The sequence below is a fragment of the Pongo pygmaeus genome, chromosome 5 (genome assembly GCF_028885625.2).
Source record: "Pongo pygmaeus isolate AG05252 chromosome 5, NHGRI_mPonPyg2-v2.0_pri, whole genome shotgun sequence".
NCBI lineage: Eukaryota > Metazoa > Chordata > Mammalia > Primates > Hominidae > Pongo > Pongo pygmaeus.
The window spans coordinates 35,698,375-35,717,748 of NC_072378.2; the positions used below are offsets into that span (position 1 = coordinate 35,698,375).

The following is a 19,374-nucleotide window of genomic DNA, read 5'->3' on the forward strand; positions in this document are numbered from 1 at the left end:
TAAGAGCCATGGTGATTGGCTCTTAGAAGGCATGCAACAAATATTTGTCAAATACATAGATGAATGAATAAATTCTGAAGTGAATAATTCAGGTGTCACAAAGCTAAAAAGTTATAGAGTAGCTGAAATTCAAGTTCATTCATTTTCCAGGTCCCTACAAGAGACAGGGTCTCTACAAAACTCGGCTGGCCTCCAACTCCCGGGCTCAAGCAGTTTTCCCAACTCAGCTTCCCAAAGTGCTGAGATTATAGGCAGGAGCCAATGCACTCTGCCCTCATTCAACAAATGTTTATTAAGCTCTTATTATATGCTAGCTTCTGGCTATATTGTACAGAACAAAAACAGAGTCCCTGCCTTCCTGGAGTTTATGTGCTATCTGATTTTTTGAAACCGAGTCTCCAGGCTGGAGACTGTGCCTGATCAGTCTCCAGGCTGGAGCGCAGTGCCTGATCTTGGTTCACTGCAACCTCCACCTCCCAGGTTCAGACGATTCCCCTGTCTCAACCTCTGGAGTAGCTGGGATTACAGGCGTGTGCCACCACACCTGGCATTTTTTTGTTGTTTTGTACTTTTAGTAGAGATGCGGTTTCACTACGTTAGTCAGGCTAGTCTCGAAATCCTGGCCTCAAGTGATCTGCCCGCCTCAGCCTCCCAAAGTGCTGGGATTACAGGTGTGAGCCACTGCGCCTGACTTTGCAAGTACACTAAACCTGATTGCAAGGAACTTCATTACAGTCTATTTAAAGTGTCGTGAAACAAAGCTGCTAATATAATGAGGCAGATTTCAAGGATGAGCGGTGAAGCTTAAACTCTAAGTGCTGTAGGAATTCAGAGAAAAGGGAAGTTTTAGGTAGAAGCTGCGATTTGGGATGGCATTTACTTTTTAATAAAGGCAGCTGGGTGTGGTGGCTCACACCTGTAATCCCAGCACTTTGGGAGGCCAAGGTGGGTGGATTGTTTGAGCTCAGGAGTTTGAGACCAGCCTGGGCAACATGGCTGAAACCCATCTCTACAAAAAATACAAAAAAAGTTAGCCAGGTGTGGTAGCAGGCACCTGTAGTCCCAGCTATTTGGGAGGCTCAGGTGGGAGGATCACCTGAGCCCAGGAGGTTGAGGCTGCAGTGAGCTGTGATCATGCCACTGCACTCCAGACTGGGTGACAGAGTGAGACCTTGTCTCAAAAAAAAAAAAAAAAAAAGACAGAAATTGTATGCACTCTCTGTAACTCTTGCTTTTTGTTTTTTTTTTTTAATTTTTTAATTTTATTTCAAATTTTAATCTATTTATTTTGAGACTGGGTTATGAGACTGGCTAATTTTTGTATTTTTGTAGAGACAAGGTTTCACTATGTTGCCCAGGCTAATCTCGAACTCCTGGGCTCAAGTGATCTACCCACCTCGGCCTCCCAAAGTGTTGGGATTACAAGCATGAGCTACTGCACCTGGCTGGTAACTATTATGTTTTAAACTAATGATGAAAAATCCTATATGTCATCTTAAAAATGTGCAAGGTGGCTGGATGCAGTGGCTCATGCCTGTAATCCCAGCACTTTGGGAGGCCAAGCTGGGAGGATCACTTGAGGCCAGGAGTTCAAAGCCAGCCTGGGCAAAATAATGAGCCCATGTCTCTAAAAAAAATTAGGTGTGGAGACATGTGCCTAGAGTGCCAGCTACTGGGGAGGCCAAGGTGGGAGGATCCCTTGAGGCCAGGAGTTGGAGACCAGCCTTGGCAACATAGTGAGACCGATCTCTACAAAAAATTAAAAAAAAATTTTTTTTTAATTACCCAGGTGTGATGCGTACGGAGGTCAAGGCTGCAATGAGCTACGATCACACCACTGCACTTCAGCCTAGGCTGCATAGTGAATATCCATCTTTAAAAAAAAAAAAAGAAAAAAAATGTGCAAGAGGTCCAGGGCCCAGATCAAAATTGCCAATCCAGAAGTTTCCTCTGTCAGGCAAGTTACTGCCAGTATTAGTCAGGCCTGGTATCTAATCAATGCCAGGCTTTTCTCTGAGAAGGGAATGGGGTATGCTAGAGCAGTGTAGATTCCCTCAGAACCCGTTTCTGCTGTTTTCTTATGATCTAACTGTGGAATTTTTGGGGTCAGTGATTCCTGTTTTTTTGTTATTGTTGTTTGTTTGTTTGTTTTTGAGACAGATTTTCACTCTTGTTGCCCAGGCTGGAGTGCAATGGCGCAATCTTGGCTCACTGCAACCTCCGCCTCCCAGGTTCAAGCAATTCTCCTGCCTCAGCCTCCCGAGTAGCTGGGATTACAGGTGTGCACCACCACACCCAGCTAACTTTTTGGATTATTAGTAGAGATGGGATTTCACCATGTTGCCAGGCTGGTCTTGAACTCCTGACCTCAGGTGATGTGCCCACCTCGGCCTCCCAAAGTGCTAGGATTACAGGCATTGAGCCACCACGCCTGGCCTGATTCCACATTGTAAATAATTTGTAAGTATTCAGTTTCTACACAACTTTATCATCTGCTAAGAATTTTAAAATAATATTCTCTGTTCAGCTGTCAATGTTGAAACCCATATTTAGTATTACAAGCTTTTCCCTGGTTTTAGCTTTGTTTGGAGTTTTTTGGCCCATGAATATTATTTCTGTTTGTCAATAAGAAATGTAAGACTGGAATGTTAATACATTTCAGTTTAGTTTATAATGTCAAGAATTTAAAAATTTAAAAAATCACTGCAGGAAAAAGATAGCTATATATATACATAAAAAAAAAAAGGCCCAGGGCTGGGCATGGTGCCTCACGCCTATAATCCCAGCACTTTGGGAGGCCAAGGTGGGTGGATCATGAGGTCAGGAGTTCAAGACCAGCCTGACCAACATGATGAAACCCTGTCTCTACTAAAAATACAAAAATTAGCTGGGCATGGTGGCGCATGCCTGTAGTCCCAGCTACTCGGGAGGCTGAGGCAGAAGAATTGCTTGAACCCAGGAGACAGAGGTTGCAGTGAGCCGAAAGCATGCCACTGCACTCCAGCCTGGGTGACAGAGCAAGACTCCGTCTCAAAAAAAAAAAAAATTAGGCTGGGTAGGGCCAGGCACAGTGGCTCATACCTGTAATCCCAGCACTTTGGGAGGCCAAGATGGGTGGATCACGAGGTCAGGAGTTCAAGACTAGCCTGGCCAACATGGTGAAACCCCGTCTCTACTAAAAATACAAAAATTAGCCAGGCATGGTGGCGCGCGCCTGTAGTCCCAGCTACTCGGGAGGCTGAGGCAGGAGAATCACTTGAACCCGGGAGGCGGAGGTTGCAGTGAGCTGAGATCACACCACTGCACTCCAGCCTGGGCAACAGAGTGAGACTCCGTCTCAAAAAAAAAAAAAAAATTAGACTGGGCGTGGTGGTGTGCACCTGTATTCCCAACTACTCCAGAGGCTTAGGTGGGAGGACTGCTTGAGTCCAGAGGCAGAGGTCGTAGTGAGCCATGATAGTGCCACTTCACTCCAGCTTGGGTGACAGAGTGAGACTCTGTTTCAAAAAAAAAAAAAAAGAATTTAAAAAACTGATTGGCTAAAAAATGCTTCATCTTAGATAAAGCTTGGAATTACTATCTTAAAAAATATGCAAGGGGAGGCCAGGCGCGGTTGGCTCACGCCTGTAATCCTAGCACTTTGGGAGGCCAAGACAGGCAGATCACAAGGTCAGGAGATCGAGACCATCCTGGCTAACACGGTGAAACCCCGTCTCTACTAAAAATACAAAAAAATTATCCGGGTGTGGCGGCAGGCACCTGTAGTCCCAGCTACTTGGGAGGCTATGGCAGGAGAATGGCATGAACCCGGGAGGCAGAGCTTGCAGTGAGCCGAGATTGCGCCACTGCACTCCAGCCTGGGTGACAGAGGGAGACTCTGTCTCAAGAAAATAAATAAATAAATAAAATAAAATAAAATAAAATAAAATAAAATAAAAAATATGCAAGGGGCTGCATGGTTCTTATATATTCTCTCAGGATTGGAAGGGCAATTTTGCTATGGAGAACCCACGAGTAGAAAGGTGGAGTAAGACCTGGTTATAGAGATTCTTGGAAGCTATGCAGAGTTTAGATTTGAGGTAGCAAGCTAACCTCTGAGCCTCAGTTTCCTCACTTGTAAATGGGGTCCATTCCAGGCTTTTAAATATTCTATGGTGGGACATAGGGAAGGATCGACAGTGGAGGCGTGATATAGTGATATAATGAAAGGAAGATCACTCTGACACCTGAATGCGAGCCATGATGGGACTGGCATGAAAGGCCGTCAACCTTGGGGGACATTCCTAGGTGGAAGGAGAATGTATTTTCTAGTCTTTTAATTCCAGGGTTAGAAAATAACTCCTGTGTCCTTTCCATCACCCTGGACAAAGAAAAGTGTGTCCTGTCTCTGATGCCTTCAAAGATACACATAAACCCTTGGGGCCACATGGAATGCGCAGCATTTGTGGTCCCACGTCTTCTCTTTTTCTGTGGCTTGTATGTGAGGAGGGATGGGGAAGTGGGGCTGGAGTACAAGAGGCATGTTAGCAACTATTGCCAGGGGTCCACCTGGCCCAAGGGGTACCTACTGAGTCGCCTCTCTAGTTCCTGCAGCAGTGAGAGGGGAAGGAGAGGGCGATGCCTGGCAGGCTGATTTCAGAAGACTGAGGAGGCCCCCACCTGCTGGCTAGAGGCTGAAATGGCTATGGAGAATCAAATTCAGAGGCGATCCAGCCTTCCCACTCTGCACTGTAAGTTGTTCAGGTACACAATAATCAGGCATCAGAGCAGGTTTCGGTAGCTGAAATCCCTGTGTGGTCTGGAACGGGCTGTAGATGCTTGGCAGGAATCAACTTTTCCCACTCTGAGCTGTCCCCCAGGGCCAATCTAGTCAAAATGAAGATTCAGGGAAGCTATTTTAGTCTAGGTTTGTGATTCAAGTAACGGAAACTGACTGATTTAAGCTGACTTAACTGACTTTCCAGAAAAGAAATTTATTAGTAGAATATAAGGGAGTACCTTAAATAATTGGGAGGTCAAGTGAGCTGTCTTGGAGGCTGTGTAGTCAGAAACAGTACCCAAATCAAGCCACACAACAGTTCTTGTGAACACACTCCAGCTGCCACCTGTGGGTACAGAAGCTGCTGCTTCCTTGGCTAATCTTACCAAATGCTGGATGCTGCTCTTACAACTGCTGCTCTGGCCGTCTCTGGAAATTGGGTGGAACTGCTGCTGCCACTCACCTGAATCAATTATGCGTGCTTCCTGGTTCTTCACCTTTCTACCTTCCAATGCAGCTGATTGGTGTGCCTTGGTCATGTGACTATGTCCTAGCTGCACAGGAGGCAGGAAGAAAATGCCTGTAGTTCCAGCTACTCTGGAGGTTGAGGTGGGAAGATTGCTGCTTCAGCCCAGGAAGCAGAGATTGCCAAGATCACTCCACTGCACTCCAACCTGGGCGACAGAGCAAGACCCTGTCTCAAAAAAAAAGAAAGAAAGAGAGAGAGACAGAAAGAGAGAAAGAGGAAGGAGAAAGAAAGGAGGGAGGGAGAGAGAGAGGAAGGAAGGAAGGAAGGAAGGAAAATATATAGGAGAATGAAGTCAAATGTCAAACATCAGAAAAGCTCTTACATGGAAAATAGTTTTGACTTAGTTTACCTTCAATGGGTAGAACTAAGATTATTGGGTAAGAGCATCAGAGGATATATGTTTTTTCTTAATATAAAGAAGATTTTTGTTGTTCTTAGAAAATAGCTAGGTGAGGTGGCTCATGCCTGTAATCCCAGCACTTTGGGAGGCCAAGGTGAGTAGATCACCTGAGTTCAGGAGTTCCAGACCAGCATGGCCAACATGTTGAAACCTGTCTCTATTAAAAATACAAAAATTAGCCAGTGTGGTGGAGGGTGCCTGTAATCCCAGCTACTTGGGAGGCTGAGGCATGAGACTCGCTTGAACCTGGGAGGTGGAGGTTGCATTGTGCCTGGATCACGCCACTGCACTCCAGTCTGGGCGACACAGCAAGACTCCATCTCAAAAAAAAAAAAAAAAAAAAAAGAAGAAGAAAACAATGTTTCTATTATGGAAAAAAAAACATGCGCAGAAAAAAACCATAGAAAAACAATAACTTGCAGAACCACAATCCAAAGACAGTCACTGGTAACATTTTTCTGTGTTTCCTTTCAGTTTTTTTGTTTGTTTTGTTTTGTTTGTTTGTTTTTGTGTTTTTTTGGAGAGAGAGTCTTGCTCTGTTGTCCGGGCTGGAGTGCAGTGGCATGATCTTGGCTCACTGCAACCTCCACCTCCTGGGATCACGCGATTCTCCTGCCTCAGCCTCCTGAGTAGCTGGGACTACAGCCTCCTGCCACCACGCCCAGCTAATCTTTTTTTGTTTTTTTAGTAGAGATGGGGTTTCACCATGTTGACCAGGCTGGTCTCGAACTCCTGATGTTAAGTGATCCACCCTCCTTGGCCTCCCAAAGTGCTGGGATTATAGGTTGAGTCACTGCGCCCGGAATTTTTTTTTTTTTTTTGAGACAGGGTCTCACTCTGACGCCAGGCTGGAGTGCAGCAGAGCAATCTCAGCTCACTGCAACCTCCACCTCCCAGGTTCAAGCGATCCTTGTGCCTCTGCCTACTGAATAGCTGGTACTATAGGCACACGCCACCATGCCCGGCTCCTTTCAGTTTTTTTCCATGCTAATTTTTAGTTTTCAAAACAGTGTGATTTCACTCCATACGTATCATCATATCTTTTTCCCCTTAATATCAGATTATAACATTTTTCCACTTTATTACTGTCCAGAAGACCACGATGATGGTTAAATAATAGATAGGAGAGCTTTACTAAGTGATATCAGTTTGCAAACCAGGAAGAGATAGTCTCAGACATGGACTGAAGGTGCTCTCTATTCTCTTCAAAGACGGAAAGGGCAGGTTGGGTTTTAAGCCTCACAGGGTCTGTACTACACAATAGTCATACATATTTAGCGGGTTTGGGGGAAAAACTATACATATTTATGAGGGGAGCCAAGTACATGTGCAATGGGCAAACATATATGTAACATACATCCCATGTTCACTTTGGGGCAGGTTTTAGCATTAAAATGAGGTGGAATTTGGCTCTTTACATCAAAGGTGAACTATAGAACACAAAGTTTGTGTGGAGCCTCTATAAACTGGCTGAAACTGGTTTAAGGTCTGCAGCTGCTTATCAAAAAAGAATGTTTGTAGGCCAGTGGCTCATGCCTGTAATCCCAGCACTTTGGGAGGCCAAGGTGGGTGGATTGCTTGTGCTCAGGAGTTTGAGACAAGCCTGGGCAACATGGGGAGCTCCCATCTCAATTATAAAAAATAAAAAATGTTTAAAAAATAAAGAAAAGGGCTGGGCGCGGTGGCTCACACCTGTAATCCCAGCACTTTGGGAGGCTGAGGCGGGCAGATCACCTGAGGTCAGGCGTTTGAGACCAGCCTGACCAAACATGGAGAAACCCCATCTCTACTAAAAATACAAAATTAGCTGGGCGTGGTGGCACATGCCTGTAATCCCAGCTACTCAGGAGGCTGAGGCAGGAGAATCGCTTGAACCCCAGAGGCGGAAGTTGTGGTGAGCTGAGATCGCCCCATTGCAACTCCAGCCTGGGCAACAGGAGTGAAACTCGGTCTCAAAAAAAAAAAAAAGAAAGAAAGAAAGAAAAGAATGTAAGGCCAGTCCTCAGTCCTCTGTCCAATCAGAGTTGTAGTGGTCTGGCTTGTAAATTAGCTAGGAGAGGGCTGATCATTTGCCTGATACCTCCTGTTGTTGAGAGTTTATCCAGAATGTGGTTTTTCCTGTAGCCACAGGAATTTAGGGAGTTGCCATGCCAGCTGTGTTGAACCGTGTAATTAACCTTTGTTTCCTTAACCTTAGGTTCTGTCTTAGTGATAAAGGGGTGTGTGTTTTGGTCTCTCAGACCATATTACCAACTCTTTTTAAACGTCATTTTTAATGGCTGCATAATATTCCATCAGAAGGATACAGCATGATTTACCTAAAATTTCTCTGTTGTTGGACAATTAGGTTATCTCCAGTTTTTTGTTGGTTTAAATAATACTGAATGAGCATTTTTGTGTACAAAGCCTTTTATGTATTTAGGATTATTTCCTCAAGACAGACTATCCAAACTAGAATTATGGGTTCTAAATAATAAATATAGACATAGGTATTTATTAGATATATTAAATTTCATATATTCTTAATATAAAAATGAAATGAAGTGAAAAATAGAATAACTTAACAGTGCTCCTTGAATTTCTTTTAGGAGAGGAACTGTCTTTTTGTTTTTTTGAGACAGTCTTGCTCTGTCACCCAGGCTGGAGTGCAATGGCACAATCTTGGCTCACTGCAAACTCCACCTTCCAGGTTCAAGTGATTCTCCTGCTTCAGCCTCCTGAGTAGCTGGGATTACAGGCATGTGCCACCATGTCTGGCTAATTTTTTGTACTTTTTAGTAGAGACAGGGTTTCACTGTGTTAGCCAGGATGGTTTCAATCTCCTGACCTCATGATCCAAACTGTCTCTATTAGGAATGTTAACTTAAAAATCACAAAAGTTGGGCCAGGCACGATGGCTCATGCCTGTAATCCCAGAACTTTGGGAGGTTGAGGCGGGTGGATCATGATGTCAGGAGATTGAGACCATCCTGGCTAACACAGTGAAACCCTGTCTCTACTAAAAATACAAAAAATTAGCTGGGCGTGGTGGCGGGCTGTAGTCCCAACTGCTTGGGAGGCTGAGGCAGGAGAATGGTGTGAACTCAGGAGGCAGAGCTTGCAGTGAGCTGAGATTGCACCACTGCACTCCAGCCTGGGCAACAGAGCAAGACTCCATCTCAAAAAAAATCACAAATTTGGCCAGGCGTGGTAGCTCACGCCTGTAATCCCAACATTTTGGGAGGCTGAGGCAGACAGATCACTTGAGGTCAGGAGTTCGAGACCAGCCTGGCCAACATGGCAAAATCCCGTCTCTACTAAAAATACAAAAATTAGTGCATGGCTGAATAGGAACACCTCCAGTCTGCAGCTCCTAGTGTGATCAACGCAGAAGATGGGTGATTTCTGCATTTCCAACTGAGGTACCTGGTTCATCTCACTGGGACTGGTTGGACAGTGTGTGCAGCCCACGGAGGGCAAGCCAAAGCAGGGCAGGGCATCGCTTCACATGGGAAGCACAAGGGGTTGAGGGATTTCCCTTTCCTAGCCAAAGGAAGCCGAGACAGACTGTACCTGGAAAAACAGGACACTCCTGCCTAAATACTGCACTTTTCCAATGGTCTTAGTAAACAGCACACCAGATTATATCCCATGCCTGGCTCAGAGGGTCCCACGCCCACAGAGCCTTGCTCACTGCTAGCACAGCAGTCTGAGATTGACGTGCGAGGCAGCGGCCTAGCAGTGGGAGGGGCATCCGCCTTTGCTGAGGCTTGAGTAGGTAAACAAAGCAGCCAGGGAAGCTTGAACTGGGCGGAGTCCATTGCAGCTCAGCAAAGCCTGCTGCCTCTGTTGACTCTACCTCTAGGGGCAGGGCATAGCTGAACAAAAGTAGGCAGAAACTTCTGCAGACTTAAAAGTCCCTGTCTGACAGCTCTTAAGAGCAGTGGTTCTCCCAGCATGGCATTTGAGCTCTGGGAACAGACAGACTGCCTCCTCAAGTGGGTCCCTGACCCCTGTTAGCCTAACTGGGAGCACCTCCCAGTAGGGGCCTACTGACACCTCATACAGCTGGGTGCTCCTCTGGGATGAAGCTTCCAGAGGAAGGATCAGGCAGCAATATTTGCTGTTCTGCAATATTTGCTGTTCTTCAGCCTCTGCTGGTGATACCCAGGCAAACAGGGTCTGGAGTGGACCTCCAGCAAACTACAACAGACCTGCAGCTGAGGGACCTGACTGTTAGAAGGACAACTAACAAACAGAAAGGAATAGCATCAACATTAACAAAAAGGATATCCACACCAAAACCCCATCCATAGGTCACCAACATCAAAGACCAAAGGTAGATAAAACCACAAAGATGGGGAGAAAACAGAGCAGAAAAGCTGAAAATTCTAAAAACCAGAGTGCCTCTTCTCTTCCAAAGGATTGCAGCTCCTCACCAGCAACGGAAAAAAGCTGAATGGAGAATGACTTCAGTTGACAGAAGTAGGCTTCAGAAGGTTGGTAATGACAAACTTCTCTGAGCTAAAGGAAGATGTTCGAACCCATCACAAGGAAGCTAAAAACCTTGCAAAAAGATTAGACGAATGGCTAACTAGAATAAACAGTGTAGAGAAGACCTTAAATGACCTGATGGAGCTGAAAACCATGGCACGAGAACTACGTGACGCATGCACAAGCTTCAGTAGCTGATTCAATCAAGTGGAAGAAAGGGTATCAGTGATTGAAGATCAAATTAATGAAATAAAGTGAGAAGAGAAGTTTAGAGAAAAAAGAGTAAAAAGAAACGGACAAAGCCTCCAAGAAATATGGGACTATGTGAAAAGACCAAATTTACATTTGATTGGTGTACTTGAAAGTGATGAGGAGAATGAAGCCAAGTTCGAAAACACTCTTCAGGATATTATCCAGGAGAACTTCCCCAACCTAGCAAGGCAGGCCAACATTCAAATTCAGGAAATACAGAGAACACTACAAAGATACTCCTCGAGAAGAGCAACCCCAAGACACATAATTGTCAGATTCACCAAGGTTGAAATGAAGGAAAAAATGTTAAGGAAAGCCAGAGAGAAAGGTCAGGTTACCCACAAAGGGAAGCCCATCAGACTAACAGTGGATATCTCAGCAGAAACTCTACAAGCCAGAAGAGAGTAGGGGCCAATATTCAACATTCTTCAAGAAAAGAATTTTCAACCCAGAATTTCATATCCAGCCAAACTAATCTTCATAAGTGAAGGAGAAAGAAAATCCTTTACAGACAAGCAAATGCTGAGAGATTTTGTCACCACCAGGCCTGCCTTACAAGAGCTCCTGGAGGAAGCACTAAACATGGAAAGGAACAACCAGTATCAGCCACTGCAAAAACATGCCAAATTGTAAAGACCATTGATGCTAGGAAGAGACTGCATCAACTAATGTGCAAAATAACCAGCTAACATCATAATGACAGGATCAAATTCACACATAACAATATTAATCTTAAATGTAAAAGGGGTAAATGCCCAATTAAAAGACACAGACTGGCAAATTGGATAAAGAGTCAAGACCCATCAGTGTGCTGTATTCAGGAGACCCATCTCACGTGCAGAGACACACATAGGCTCAAAATAAAGGGATGGAGGAAGATCTGCCAAGCAAATGGAAAGCAAAAAAAAGCAGGGGTTGCAATCCTAGTCTCTGATAAAACAGACTTTAAACCAACAAAGATCAAAAGAGACAAAGAAGGCCATTACCTAATGGTAAAGGGATCAATTCAACAAGAGGAGTTAACTATCCTAAATATTTGTGCACCCAATACAGGAGCACCAAGATTCATAAAGCAAGTCCTTAGAGACCTACAAAGAGACTTAGACTCCCACACAATAATAATGGGAGACTTTAACACCCCACTGTCAACATTAGACAGATCAACGAGACAGAAGGTTAACAAGGATATCCAGGACTTGAACTCAGCTCTGCACCAAGCGGACCTAATAGACATCTACAGAACTCTCCACCCCAAATCAACAGAATATACATTCTTCTCAGCACCACATTGCACTTATTCCAAAATTGACCACATAGTTGGAAGTAAAGCACTCCTCGGCAAATGTAAAAGACCACAACAAACTGTCTCTCAGACCACAGTGAAATCAAATTAGAACTCAGGATTAAGAAACTCACTGAAAACCACACAACTACATGTAAACTGAATAACCTGCTCCTGAATGACTACTGGGTAAATAACGAAATGAAGGCAGAAATAAAGATGTTCTTTGAAACCAATGAGAACAAAGACACAACATACCAGAATCTCTGGGACACATTTAAAGCAGTGTGTAGACGGAAATTTATAGCACTAAATGCCCACAAGAGAAAGCAGGAAAGATCTAAAATCAACACCCTAACATCACAATTAAAAGAACTAGAAAAGCAAGAGCAAACAAATTCAAAAGCTAGCAGAAGGCAAGAAATAACTAAGATCAGAACAGAACTGAAGGAGATAGAGACACAAAAAACCCTTCAAAAAATCAATGAATCCAGGAGCTGGTGTTTTGAAAAGATCAACAAAATTGATAGACCACTAGCAAGACTTATAATAAAGAAGAAAAGAGAGAAGAGTCAAATAGACGCAATAAAAAATGATAAAGGGGATATCACCACCAATCCCACAGAAATACAAACTACCATCAGAGAATACTATAAACACCTCTACGCAAATAAACTAGAAAATCTAGAAGAAATGGATAAATTCCTGGACACATACACCCGCCCAAGACTAAACCAGGAAGATGTTGAATCTCTGAATAGACCAATAACAGGCTCTGAAATTGAGGCAATAATCAATAGCCTACCAACCAAAAAAAGTCCAGGACCAGATGGATTCACAGCCGAATTCTACCAGAGGTAAAAAGAGGAGCTGGTACCATTCCTTCTGAAACTATTCCAATCAATAGAAAAAGAGGGAATCCTCCCTAACTCATTTTATGAGACCATCATCATCCCGATACCAAAGCCTGGCAGAGACACAACAACAAAAAAGAGAGTTTTAGACCAATATGCCTGATGAATATTGATGCAAAAATCCTCAGTAAAATACTGACAAAACGAATCCAGCAGCACATCAAAAAGCTTATCCACCACAATCAAGTTGGATTCATCCCTGGGATGCAAGACTGGTTCAACATGTGCAAATCAATAGATGTAATCCATCACATAAACAGAACCAATGAAAAAAACCACATGATTATCTCAATAGATGCAGAAAAGACCTTCAACAAAATTCAACAACACTTCATGCTAAAAACTCTCAATAAACTAGGTATTGATGGGACGTATCTCAAAATAATAAGAGCTATTTATGACAAACCCACAGCCAATATCATACTGAATGGGCAAAAACTGGAAGCATTCCCTGTGAAAACTGGCACAAGACAGGGATGCCCTCTCTCACCACTCCTATTCAACATAGTGTTGGAAGTTCTGGCCAGGGCAGTCAGGCAAGAGAAAGAAATAATGGGTATTCAATTAGGAAAAGAGGAAGTCAGATTGTCCCTGTTTGCAGATGACATGATTGTATATTTAGAAAACCCTATCATCTCAGCCCAGAATCTCCTTAAGCTGATAAGCAAGTTCAGCAAAGTCTCAGGATACAAAATCAATGTGCAAAAATCACAAGCATTCCTATACACCAATAACAGACAAACAGAGAGCCAAATCATGAGTGAACTCCCATTCACAATTACTACAAAGAGAATAAAATACCTAGGAATACAACTTGCAAGGGATGTGAAGGACCTCTTCAAGGAGAACTACAAACCACTGCTTTTTTTTTTTTTTTTTTTTCCTGAGACAATCTTGCTCTGTCACCAAGGCTGACGTGCAGTGGTGCAATCTCAGCTCACTGCAACCTCTGCCTCCCAGGTTCAAGCTATTCTCCTGCCTCAGCCTCCCAAGTGGCTGGGATTACCGGCGCTCACCACCACCACACCCAGCTAATTTTTTAATATATATATACTTTAAGTTCTAGGGTACGTGTGCACAATGTGCAGGTTTGTTACATAGGTATACATGTGCCAAGTTGGTTTGCTGCACCCATTAACTCATCATTTACATAAGGTATTTCTCCTAATGCTATCCCTCCCCCAGCCCCCCACCCCACGACAGGCCCCGGTGTGTGATGTTTCCTGCCCTGTGTCCAAGTGTTCTCATTGTTCAATTCCCACCTATAAGTGACAATATGTGGTGTTTGATTTTCTGTCTGTGTGATGGTTTGCTCAGAATGATGGTTTCCAGCTTCATCCATGTGCCTGCAAAGGACATGAACTCATCATTTTTTATGGCTGCACAGTATTCCATGGTGTATATGTGCCACATTTTCTTAGTCCAGTCTATCATTGATGGACATTTGGGTTGGTTCCAAATCTTTGCTATTGTGAATAGTGCTGCAATAAACATACATGTGCATGGGTCTTTACAGCAGCATGATTTATAATCCTTTGGGTATATACCCAGTAATGGGATCGCTGGGTCAAATGGTATTTCTAGTTCTAGATCCTTGAGGAATTGCCACACTGTCTTCCACAATGGTTGAACTAGTTTACACTCCCACCAACAGTGTAAAAGCGTTCCTGTTTCTCCACATCCTCTCCAGCATCTGTTGTTTCCTGACCTTTTAATGATCGCCATTCTAACTGGTGTGAGATGGTATCTCATTGTGGTTTTGATTTGCATTTCTCTGATGACCAATGATGAGCATTTTTTCATGTGTCTGTTGGCTGCATAAATGTCTTCTTTTGAGAAGTGTCTATTCATATCCTTTGCCCACTTTTTGATGAGGTTGTTTTTTTCTTGTAAATTTGTTTAAGTTCCTTGTAGATTCTGGATATTAGCCCTTTGTCAGATGGATAGATTGCAAAAATTTTCTCCCATTCTGTAGGTTGCCTGTTCACTCTGATGGTAGTTTCTTTTGCTGTGCAGAAGCTCTTTTGGCTTTTGTTGCCATTGCTTTTGGTGTTTTAGTCATGAAGTCCTTGCTGATGCCTATGTCCTGAATGGTATTGCCTAGGTTTTCTTCTAGGGTTTTCATGGTTTTAGGCCTAACATTTAAGTCTTTAATCCATCCTGAATTAATTTTTGTATAAGGTATAAAGAAGAGATCCAGTTTCAGCTTTCTACATATGGCTAGCCAGTTTTCCCAGCACCATTTATTAAATAAGGAATCCTTTCCCCATTTCTTGTTTTTGTCAGGTTTGTCAAAGATCTGATGGTTGTAGATGTGTAGTGTTATTTATGGGGCCTGTGTTCTGTTGCATTGGTCTATATCTCTGTTTTGGTACCAGTACCATGCTGTTTTGGTTACTGTAGCCTTGTAGTACAGTTTGAAGTCAGGTAGTGTGATGCCTCCAGCTTTGTTCTTTTGGCTTAGGATTGTCTTAGAAGTGTGGGCTTTTTTTTGGCTCCATGTGAACTTTAAAGTAGTTTTTTCCAATTCTGTGAAGAAAGTCATTGGTAGCTTGATGGGGATGGCACTGAATCTATGAATTACCTTGGGCAGTATGGCCATTTTCACGATATTGATTCTTCCTATCCATGAGCATGGAATGTTCTTCCATTTGTTTGTGTCCTCCTTTATTTCATTGAGCAGTGGTTTGTAGTTCTCCTTGAAGAGGTCCTTCACATCCCTTGTAAGTTGTATTCCTAGGTATTTTATTCTCTTTGTAGTAATTGTGAATGGGAGTTCACTCATGATTTGGCTCTCTGTTTGTCTGTTATTGGTGTATAGGAATGCTTGTGATTTTTGCACATTGATTTTGTATCCTGAGACTTTGCTGAACTTGCTTATCAGCTTAAGGAGATTCTGGGCTGAGATGATAGGGTTTTCTAAATATACAATCATGTCATCTGCAAACAGGGACAATCTGACTTCCTCTTTTCCTAATTGAATACCCTTTATTTCTTTCTCTTGCCTGACTGCCCTGGCCAGAACTTCCAACACTATGTTGAATAGGAGTGGTGAGAGAGGGCATCCCTGTCTTGTGCCAGTTTTCACAGGGAATGCTTCCAGTTTTTGCCCATTCAGTATGATATTGGCTGTGGGTTTGTCATAAATAGCTCTTATTATTTTGAGATACGTCCCATCAATACCTAGTTTATTGAGAGTTTTTAGCATGAAGGGTTGTTGAATTTTGTCAAAGGTACTTGAAAGGAAGAGGGGCTGGGACAGGAGCTTTATGCTGAACAGGTTGGCTAAACATACATATTCTGGCTAATTTTTTTGTGTATTTTTAGTGGAGATGGGGTTTCACCATGTTAGCCAGGATGGTCTCAATCTCCTGACCTCGTGATCTGCCCGCCTCGGCCTCCCAAAGTGCTGGGATTACAGGCGTGAGCCACCGTTCTTTTTTTTTTTTTTAAGAGACAGTGTCTCACTATGTTGTCCAGGCTGGTCTCCAACTCCTGCGCTCAAGCAATCTGCCCACCTCAGCCTCCGAAAGTGTTGGGATTACAGGCGTGAGCCACCGTGCCTGGAAGAAAATATAGTTTATTCTTTAGGGGTAGGCGTGTGTGACTTAATCTTTACCTGCCATGGCCTTAGGTCCTGATTGTAATTTGGTATCTTATTGCCACAAAGAGTGCATTCTGTTAGTCTATGATCTCTATTTTAACATTGATGCTGGTCAGATGTGTCTGAAATACAAAAGGGAGGGAGTATAACCAGGCTTGTCTGACCCCCTGACCTGTCATGGCTGGAAACTCAGTTTTTAAGGTTTTTCTGGGGTCTCCTTAGCCAAAAGGGTCCATTCAATTAGTTAGGGGGCTTAGGATTTGTTTTTAGTTTACAGGGGAAATAAGCCTATTAGGGGTAGACAGATCTTCAAAGCATGAGTACTGGCAGGAACTTAAGCAACAAAGAGATATGGTTAAAATGTCGCTTTCTCTTTCTCCCTAGAAAGCCAGAGGAATTTGTGTTTTCTCCAGAGAGGGTGGGACAGAGGAGAGAATGGTGGGGCAGGAGGGAGAGTTGGTGATTTTCCAGGAGGCTAGAGGGTGCAGGGCCAGTTAGAAAACCTCAGCTGGGGGTGTGGAAAGGACTTTTAAAAACTTCTGAGGGGTGAGTTTAAACTGTTTGCCAGGTATCATATGACCTCCCCCAGGGCCCAGAGTACCCTAATGTCTCTGTACTCGTGAACGTTTTGTGTGGGAAGGGTGCGGGCAGTCCTTAGGGAGAGCTGAGTTTCCTCTCCAGACTTCTGAACTGTGGTACGCAACAGCCTGGCAAAAGCAGAAACCCAGAGGCAGAGATATTTAGGAGAATATAAATCCCCAGCTATTTTGCAAATAAGGGAGGGACTTTGACTTTCACTGTCCATTTTTACCTCAATCTCAAAGGGCAAGGAGTTTGACATCTAAGTTACAAATACAATGCACAAGCATTTCAAAAAGTAGGGAGAAAAAGAAAAAAAGAAAAAGAGAAGCAGAAAGAAGGGGAAAAAAATCACTCATCCCTGCCAGGCACGGTGGCTCATGCCTGTAATTCCAGCACTTTGGGAGGCTAAGGTGGGAGGATAACTTGAGTCCAGGAGTTCAAGACCAGCCTAGGCAACATGGCAAAACCCTGTCTCTACTAAAATTACAAAAATTAGCCGGGCGTGTGGCGCATGCCTGTAATCCCAGCTACTTGGGAGGTTGAGGCAGGAGAATCGCTTGAACCCGGGAGGAGGAGGTTGCAGCGGGCTGAGACTGCGCAACTGCACTCCAGCAGGGGTGACAGAGTGAAACTGTGTCTCAAAAAAAAAAAAAAAAAAATCACTCATCCAGATAGCTAGGGTGTGGCCTAAGGAGCTTGTGGCCTACGGAAGGTGTGGCCAAAGGAGAGGGGAGGGGTCATCTTTAATGATGATGGAGGGGAGGCATTGGTCATATACCTGAGAGTCAAGCTTTGTTCATCGCCAGATGAAAGCCAACTTCTTCCACCAGATTGCCTCCCAGCTGCTAGGTAGTTTTCTGTGGTACATCTTAAGCGGTAGGTTGGGATAATAGGTCCCTTCCAGGTCTTAAAGATCTGGATTAAGAAGTAAGAACAGAATTTTCTACAACAATAAGGAGGATGTCCCCTATTTTAGGTGAATAAGCGTATTACATAAGCACATGGGAAGAAAGGTTAAGAACTCTAAGACCGTAAATTTTCAGTTGTAGAAGCCTCTTGAAGGAGGAAAGCCCTTTTTTGAAAATTATAGGCGGTATATCTCCTCCAGTGGACCTAGCACTGGGTTAAGAGTCTCTCCAGACTTGTCACTGCAAGTCACGTACCTTTTCTAGGACTAAGTTTCTTCACTGGAAGATGAGGAGGTTGCACTAGATGACCTCGAAATTCCCTTCCAGCTTTAAATTCCCTCTTGTGACACTTGCTGGACTTGTTCTACTGGCCCTGGCGCTCCCCTGCTCCTCCCTTAGCTGCTACGTCCGCATGCCGCACCAGAGGGCGCCACAGGCGGGCCCGGGGCAGCGTGCGGTGGGCGGAGAGGCAGAATTAGGGGAGTCTCCAGGAGGCGTGGTGATTGGCCGCCGCCGGGCGGAAGGGGGCGTGGTAAGGGAAGGGCAGAGCAGCGAGGTGACGTCGCGCTGGTGGGGGCGGGGCCGGGCCGCGGAGCGTGTGACGCTGCGGCTGCCGCGGACCTGGGGATTAATGGGAAAAGTTTTGGCAGGAGCGGGAGAATTCTGCGGAGCCTGCGGGATGGCGGCGGTGGCGCCGTAGGCAGCTGGGACAGGTCAGTCCCAGACGAGGGAAGCGGTCAGGCAAGTGGCGGAGGGAAGCGCCGGCCTGGGCCGAGGCGGCCAGCGGGACTGGGGCGCAAGGCCCGGCGGCGGGGAGCGGGGTGCAGGGAGCTGCCGGGGTCCGCGGACAGCGTCGCGGCTGCTTCTTGATGCTCCGGCCCGCTCCGGTCAGCCGTCGTGCGTTGCTGTGTAGGCGCCCCGCCGCCCCTGCGCCCCCGCCCTTGGACCCCCATAGCTGCTTGAGTGAGTCCGAAATACGGGCCTCCTTCCACCCTACTCTATGCCCCCTCTTGGGCCTGGTGGCTTCGTCTCCTCCCACTTGTGAGAACCCCGTCTCAGGCCCGAGGGCCTCTCCCATTCCCTTCCCCTGCCTCTGACCTCTTCCCTTCACCGGTTTCTGGTGTTCCCGAATCCACTGCCCTATCTACCGAGGGTGTTCTCTGGGATCTTTTCCTCTGTCCCCCTCATTATCCTTGTCTCCTGCCTTCATCCTCCCATCCTTGCTCTCTCAGACTTTACTCTCTCCATCCCTGTCCCCTTCTTATCTGTGGCCTGATCCCTCCTAGTATTATGGGTCCCCATCCTCTTCCCCAGGGTGTTCCTAGGCTTTTTCCAACTCCGTGCCTGCAGTCCCTGTCTCCCTAAGACTCTCACCTTGGTTCCCTGAGAGGCCCTGTTTTTGCTACTCTTTCCGATTTCCTTCGTATCAATTCTGTCCCCTACATTCCTGTCGCCCACCTCCTTTTCTCTCCCTGTTCCTTTCCCCTGCTTCAGGGAGAAGCCTTAGCTCCACACTCTACTCTACTTTCACTTGACCTGCAGTTGACATAACCATGGGGTGGGGTGGAGGTGTTCAGACCTTGATCGAATTAAGAGGCTGATTGACTAAAGGAGATAACTGATTGTGTGGGAGAATGTACGTGGGTGTTGCATCAGAAATGATGTCCAATT

At 44.9% G+C, this 19,374-nt stretch overlaps 1 protein-coding gene across 5 annotated transcripts in view; it reads left to right on the forward strand.

Moving 5' to 3' along the window:
- The first annotated feature begins 18,264 nt into the window (after positions 1-18,264).
- PPARD (peroxisome proliferator activated receptor delta) overlaps positions 18,265-19,374 on the forward strand; it is an 82,943-nt gene continuing 81,833 nt past the window's right edge. For 2 of the 5 annotated variants that reach the window (XM_054490652.2, XM_054490656.2), the window contains exon 1: positions 18,265-18,416. The gene's annotated coding sequence lies outside the window, so the exon portion shown is untranslated. Of the gene's footprint in view, positions 18,445-19,374 lie in introns of all 5 variants that reach the window. The other 3 variants (XM_054490655.2, XM_063666156.1, XM_063666155.1) reach the window with 3 other exon arrangements.